This window comes from Pygoscelis adeliae, unplaced genomic scaffold, assembly GCF_000699105.1.
Source record: "Pygoscelis adeliae isolate BGI_AS28 unplaced genomic scaffold, ASM69910v1 Scaffold14, whole genome shotgun sequence".
NCBI classification, from domain to species: domain Eukaryota; kingdom Metazoa; phylum Chordata; class Aves; order Sphenisciformes; family Spheniscidae; genus Pygoscelis; species Pygoscelis adeliae.
Genome location: NW_008825109.1, coordinates 5,008,656 through 5,015,429, shown reverse-complemented (window position 1 = coordinate 5,015,429; position 6,774 = coordinate 5,008,656). Strand labels below are relative to the sequence as shown.

The window sequence follows — 6,774 nt, the reverse complement described above, 5'->3', positions numbered from 1 at the left end:
AGTCGCGCGTGCGTTTGCGGCGCGGTGTGGGGCGGCCTGAAGGCTCGTCGGGTGTCGGGGGCCTTCTCCAGCAGGCCGCTCTGCCTTAGGTTTTCAGGCGCCTTCTTCCAACCCGGAGGTCGACAGCGCTGCCTTGGAAAGGGAAGCTGAAATTCATGTACAAACCCTGGGTCCCCAGCTGCAAGTAAACCGCTAAATGAGTAAAACCCATTAAAAAACCGAGAGTGTGCGGTTCTCCTGTTGTTCTGGTGGGGCAGCGTCTCTGCGGAGAGCGTCATTTCGGGAGCTGCGGTGTTTGTGCGTATTGAGGGGCGCGCTGTGGCCAGCCGGGCTGGAGCCCAGAGCCACGCTCGGGCGGAAGGTGTGCCTGTCTGCAGAATTTGGTGCAGAAGGAAGCCGTTGGAGGCAGCTGGGGGGGAGGCCCCGTCCGCTGTCCTTCCTGCTTAGAAAGATCAGGACTTTTTAGCTTGTTTGCTTTGGGCCACGCCTAAGTGACCCCCTCTTTCCTCTCTCCCCCTTCCTGCCCAGGAAAAAGAGATGCAATGAAAGTCTGAGCTTCATCCTTTTAGTTTGAAAGCTTCCTGTTCTTAACTGTGGCCCTAGAATGGTTTAATTCCACATTCTGGTTGTTTTGGTACAGTCTTTTTGGTACACGCATGCAAAGAAGTCCGTCATTGCTTTGTGCTCTCTATCTTCGCAGAAGACGTCGTACGGTAATTCTGTGCGAAACCAGAACACTTTACTAAATCGGTTCACAATCTCAAATTCATTCATAGCACCTTATTCTCATTAAAACTTCTTGCCTGCAGTAATGAGTATGGAAAAATGCCATTAACGGAATGAGCTGAGTAGATGGTGAGCTGTGTCAACAGCCTGGCTGACAACTGTAGCTTCACCTACTCTGTGCAAATAGCGCCTGTTCTTTCCATCCTGCTCTTCTGTTCATTTCTTGATTTCACTCAGGCTTTATGCTTTTTACAGTTGTAAGCTCCTTGGGAACAGGGATTGCCATTTATTATATCAGTTAGCGTGCCTGAGAAAACCGGATCTCCGTTTGATGCTCTTGAGACATAAATTATTGAAATTCTACAGTATCCAGTTGTGGAGAGCGAAATATTCCACAATAAGAAAAGGCGAGACAAAAATGGTTTTTACTGCTCTTTTCACGGTCTGGAAATCAAGTGTGGAATTTGAATAACCATGAAGGGAAGTTTTGGTAGAGCTGAAGCCTGGAGAGAGTTTGTGGTTTTTTTTTTTCTATCCTCAGCTCTGCAATACGCATTAGAGGAGAGCGTGTCAGCGGCCCAGCTTGCAGTTAGCTACTGTTGCCTTTCTGGCAACCATCCCCATAAGGCAGATAATTTTCAGCAACGTTAGCAGGAGCAATAAAGCTAATAATCCTCTTCACTGTGATAAAAACTACCTGCATGAAAGCAAGGTACTTTGGAGCATACAACTTGCATTCCTTCTCTCTTCCCTTTATTTAATTCTGTTAAGTTTAAACCTGATGTTTGTTTTACTTCATGCCTTTCTAATTAAATTTAGTGTGCCAAGAAACAGTGCAGCCTTCTCATGCTGTTTATCCTCAATCAACTTGATCTTTCTGGGGGTTCATTGTACTCTTTCTCCTTGTCCTTTGTCTCATGTCTGTTTACACTGTAATTGTCCAGGGGTCGTGTTTTTATATGTGCCTGTCACGGTGGGACTGCAGTCTTAATTATCTGAAAGATGCTATCATAATAAACGCAGTTAATAACTTCCTCCCTTCTATTTTGCCTGATGCACATCATCCTCTGTCCACCCCTGACAATACTCTCAGTCATTTATTTGTTTTTTAATTCCTAAATCTGCATCTGTCTTTTTTTCTATTTGACATTTAGTTTCCCAAGCTGGTTAGCAAAGTTGTTGTTTTGACTTTATCATTTTTTGTGCCAAATCAAGGCCTGTTCTGCTAGACCTTGTGCCAAACCGTAGATAATTCATGCCCCAGAGAATTTAAAATGCAAATATATGAGGAGAAAGGATGGTGGATGGAGAGATTTCTCACCCTCATACATGAACAGTGTAGTGATCTGCCGGTGTGGATGTTATTAATGTTACTGACTGATGCGAGACTCAAGATGCTACTGGGAAGCTTCCTCCACATTCACAACTGGTCTGTGGGGGACAGTTTGACTGTCCCCTGAGGGTGTTGGAAACTGGTTCCAGTCCTTCTGTGTTTTGGGGTCAATCTCCCCCTGAAGCTATGTGTTCTGGGTACAGTAAGCTGCTTGTAATGCCCAGCAGAGAGCGAGAATGCCCTTAGCTGGGTGACGAAGTGCTCACCTGGACACCCAAGGCTCAAGTTGACTTTCATTCAAACTCCGTCATTCATTTTGTGGGAGGAGGAAGCAAACTGCTGAAGTGCCTTACACCTGCAAGGAGCTCGTACCTGCTGGCTCTGGGTGGAGGACGGGTCTTAACTTTGGTCCGCGGGGAACATCCTGCTGCTTTCTAAACTGGAGCTGTAGTTCTCAATATCTGGTCCAAAAAATTTCAAGTGCCAAACAAGATCATCGGGAATTTTTTACTGATATTGTTGGGTTTATGTAATGCCTGGGGCTTTTGGTCATGGACCAGCAGCAGTGGGTGGGACAGCAGTTTTTTTCAGTCTCATTACTAAATCTGTGATTAGTCTCCTGCACGCTCATGCTTGCAAAAGTACTGAGCATCTGGAGGGCCACTTACCCTGTGCACCTCTGTTTTCCTGTTTTTCTGTATAATTCATTCCTTCGCAGGGCGTTTCAGTGGGGAAACTTTGGGGAAGACTTGGAGAGAGTCTCTTTCGCTTCCCCAGCCCTGCTCTTCAGCAGCAGCTGGCATGGCTCGCCTCCACCTTCCTGCTAGTTATAACCATGGCTGTGTGGTTCTGCAGTACCCTGGTTCAGAGAGTACGCGCTCCTTAGTATTCCTTTTCCCGTTAGCATTTATAAAAGACTTTTGCACATAACTCAGATGAAAAACTCCCTTGGGCTGAGCTGAGCATTGCCGTATGGCAGAGAACACGTCAGAATAAACGCATATTTAAAGGACACAGAAATTCTGGGGATGTTGTTGGTCCAGATTCCTGGATTCTGCAGTAGCTCATTTCCTCCTTTTCCATCCCCAGCTTTTGAAAGTTGCTTCCTACACACACTTCTCTATTTTATTCTAGCAAGGGACAGCAAAAAATTGAAGCAAACCCAAAAATTCTCTTGAGTGGTAAACAGTCACTGCTAACTGACGCCCTGCATAGAATATATGAATACAGCTGAAACAGCTAAAGTTTTGTTTGGTTTCTGAGATCTGCCCCTGTTATAGGAATTAAACCAAATCTTTTGAAGATGCATGCTCTGCCGTTAAATTGCTTGGGCTGTTTTACCGAATCCAGGCAAAGAACTGATTTTGCTCCCTGAAAAGCGAGGCTGACTGAATTTATTAAAATTTTAATCATAAAGCAAGCCCGTGGGTCCCTGGGGCGAGGCACAATTAAAGTTAAAACTTCCCAGCGTAGAAAGTTTTTCAACTGTCTAGTTTTACATCTTGACTGTAGGGAGAGGAGTTTCCACTGTACATCTAAGACATTGTTCTGCAGCCTTTGCAAGTTGCTGGGTTCAGCTGCGAAGATTTTAAAAGCTGCTTTTGTTGGCAGCCTAGGACACATCCGTGACCTTATTAAAGTGGAAGTGAAAGCTCTCCTTTTTTTTTTTTTCTTTTTTTTTTGCAACAGTAAATCTACTAATTTTACAGTCAGTTGAACAGCAATAGATTAATTTGTTTAAAGTCTGCATTCACAAAGAAAACGTGAACTTCGCTGCCTTGAATACCCGAAACTACAGTGTGATATTTAAAGGGTAGAAACTATTACAACTTGCCCTAGAATGGTCCAAGCAGTTCCCTGTCACCTGCTTCTCAGCACAGGTGCTGACCTCCCCGTCTATTCTATCCCTCCTGACAGACTAGCAGCGAGGCTGGGGCTTTGTGTGCAACAGAGAGCGCTTTTCCAATGACTGGGCCAGTTTTCTTCAGCAACCACAGGAAGCAGAATAAAGAAAAGGTTAAGGGCCACCGCAAGGGTCAGAATGGGTTAAATTTAGTTAACATCAGAGGTTATAGCTTTTAACAAGAGCATGAAGGAAACTTATTCGAAGATGCAATTTGTTTCTTCTTTGTCAACCATTATTTTTTTTTACTCTATTGATAGTGACAGCTTAACAAAGTTTTTATAGGCCAGGGTTTTCATCCTTTAGAGGATAAAGAACTGTGATGTAAAAAAGAGATGCAGGTGGAAGACTTTATAAAGCCTCCATGATTTTCAAATTGAGGGTTGAAAGTAGGCTCCCTGCGTGGCTAAGTCAAAAATAATTTGTAAATGTTAAAAAAAAAATACACATTACTGACAGCCCCCCCCCCCCCCCCCCCCCTCAGTGAAACTTGCCAAGAGTAGTGTTTTATTGGAGGCTTTACAATCTGACTGGTTTTGTATGTATTTTTTCCCAAGGTAATCTTACTTTCTTTTTTATCTCCCTCTAAAGACAATGAAAGTCAAATGCCCTTAACAACAGTCGTCTTCATCTCCCTTCAAGATTTTTTAGCATATAATGCATGATACTAGGTTTTGGGGGGTTTTTTCTCCCAATTTGGTGAAGCAGCACAAACTACAAAACACACTCGGCGGGTAGCTCCACCGTGAAGTTCTCATTCAGCTTCTTGGAATGCAAAGATGAGGAAAGTTTAAATCTTTCTGAAAACTATTGAAGAAAAATAATATTAAAAAAAAGTTCAGTAGGATTTTTCACGTTTATACACAACAGCACATCTTCTGCCAATCTTTTCTTCAAAATTAATTGATAAAATTACTGCCTTTTTTGTGTTGTTTTATCCTGGTACAAAGTAAAGAACTTGGATCTGAAAACAGATTTTAATTAAATCTGATAATAATTTGTAAGTACAAACTATGCATTTTGGAATTGTTTTTTTTTTTCTTTTTAGCATGTTTTCCTAAAGAAAAAAAGCTTATGTGATCATCCTGTCTTCCTATCCATCTGTCTTTCTGCAAGTTCTCTCGGCACAGTTTTAATCTCTTGGACACTTCAGCCCAATTTGGCAAAGAGGGGCCTCAAAGGTATCGTACATTTATCATAACTATTAATATTTATGTATTTCTAACAGGTTTTGTGAAAATTGATGATCAAACAGAGGAGAGACCCTCAAATTACTGTCTTGTTCTGGCAAAAGAGTTCATCCAGTTGACCAGACAGCGCGTGTGTGTGGACTGCCCCAGTTAACACACAGGTATTATCAGGCCAGCTACGGTACATGGTGCCTTTTGCCTCGCCAGCTGCCCAGGGGGCTGCGTAGGGGCTGTGGAAGGCTAAGGGAGTGCTGCAGCGGGGGGTTTAGAGGTGGGAGAACTAGGACATTTTGGGGACAAGGGAGAGGCGTAGGGGACATGTTGGGGATATATTGATATCTTTAATTTTGGTATTTGATATTGTAGGGCTGTTGTAGGAGATAGGAAGAACAGTGGAAATTATTACGATGGGAACTGAGAGACAGCACAAACCTTGACCATTCAAGTATCAGTTATTTCACTGCTCTTGGGACAACTTTTTGTTCACTTACAGGAGAAATTTCATCTGATTTCTGGTGTCTTTGCAGTCTGTGCGACCAAGGCTTGAAACTTCAAACTAACTGGCTGTTGCGTTAATTCAGACTTGCGCTGGGTTCCTGGCTGCATGACTGAGAGCTGATTTTGCTCTCCAGAGAGCTGGATTAGTCCTTTGAGATGCACGTCACCACTTCGACAGTTCTGGGAGGATTCTTTCTGAAATCGGTTAGTATGAGCTGTTTTTGTTGGTGTAGACTAAATTCTTCCCTACGGGACGGCTAGCAGATCTGCAGGAAGTCTGTTCAGCTCGCAGATAGAAGTATTTGTACTGGCATGTTGTATAGACGTGTATAGAGACACTTGACTGGCAAAGCACTAGAGAAGGGGAGTAGGGAGCTGGAGAAATACAGGGCCTTCTCTGCCCCCAAAGATGGGGGAAATGGCACGCTCCGGCTCGAATGGCTGAGGGCTGCGTATCCTCGCTCCCTGGGCCACACGCGCACAGGGGCAGCCTCCGCTGAGCAGGTGAATTCCTGTGGCCTAACTGCAGTGAAGAACAAACGAGAAGTGTGGCTCTCCACAGCCCAGACAAACTGGCCTGGGAAAACACAACAAAAACTCCCACTTACTATTCTGCTCATGAGCTGCTGCCAAAACTCAGCTGTGAGGAGAATAAGAGCATCTTTTTAAAAATGCAAAACTGACATTTTTTTTTTCCTCTGAGCTGCTCTTACAGCCTTCAAAGCATTAATTTCAAAAGCTTCGCAAAGGCAGCAGGCATCAAACGGTCCAGGCTGAGTAGAAGCTTGGGGAGGAGAATTGCAAAGTTAAGTTGTGTGGGTGATGGCTGCAGACACACCAAAGCAAGGTTATTTGATTGTTACAAGTCACTGATCATAGCTTGCTTTTGACGCTAAAGCAGCAGAGAAGAAGAGTTAGAGTAGCCCAAAGAGCCCTGGATTCATATAGCCTGAATTTCAGCTACATCTTGTGGCTCATGCTTGTGTTGGCTGGGTGATTCTTGGCTTGGGAGTCAGGAGATGCGAGTTTTGACTGCAGTGCTGCCACTGACGTGCCCTGTGACCTTGGATAAGTCACTTCATCTCCGTGCTGCTCCTCTCGTCTTTTTGCCCACTTAGAATCTC

At 44.1% G+C, this 6,774-nt stretch overlaps 1 long non-coding RNA gene across 3 annotated transcripts; it reads left to right on the top strand.

Annotated features, from left to right (window-relative positions):
* Positions 1-94: 94 nt before the first annotated feature.
* Positions 95-5,849, top strand: LOC103920096. Of its 3 annotated transcripts, none has more exons than XR_663770.1 (3): positions 95-180; positions 5,191-5,313; positions 5,680-5,849. It is a non-coding gene; the product is annotated as an uncharacterized LOC103920096 (long non-coding RNA). The 3 variants fall into 3 exon arrangements; XR_663768.1 differs by having other exon boundaries at positions 5,646-5,849; XR_663769.1 differs by having other exon boundaries at positions 5,191-5,333; positions 5,646-5,849.
* The last annotated feature ends 925 nt before the right edge of the window (positions 5,850-6,774 follow it).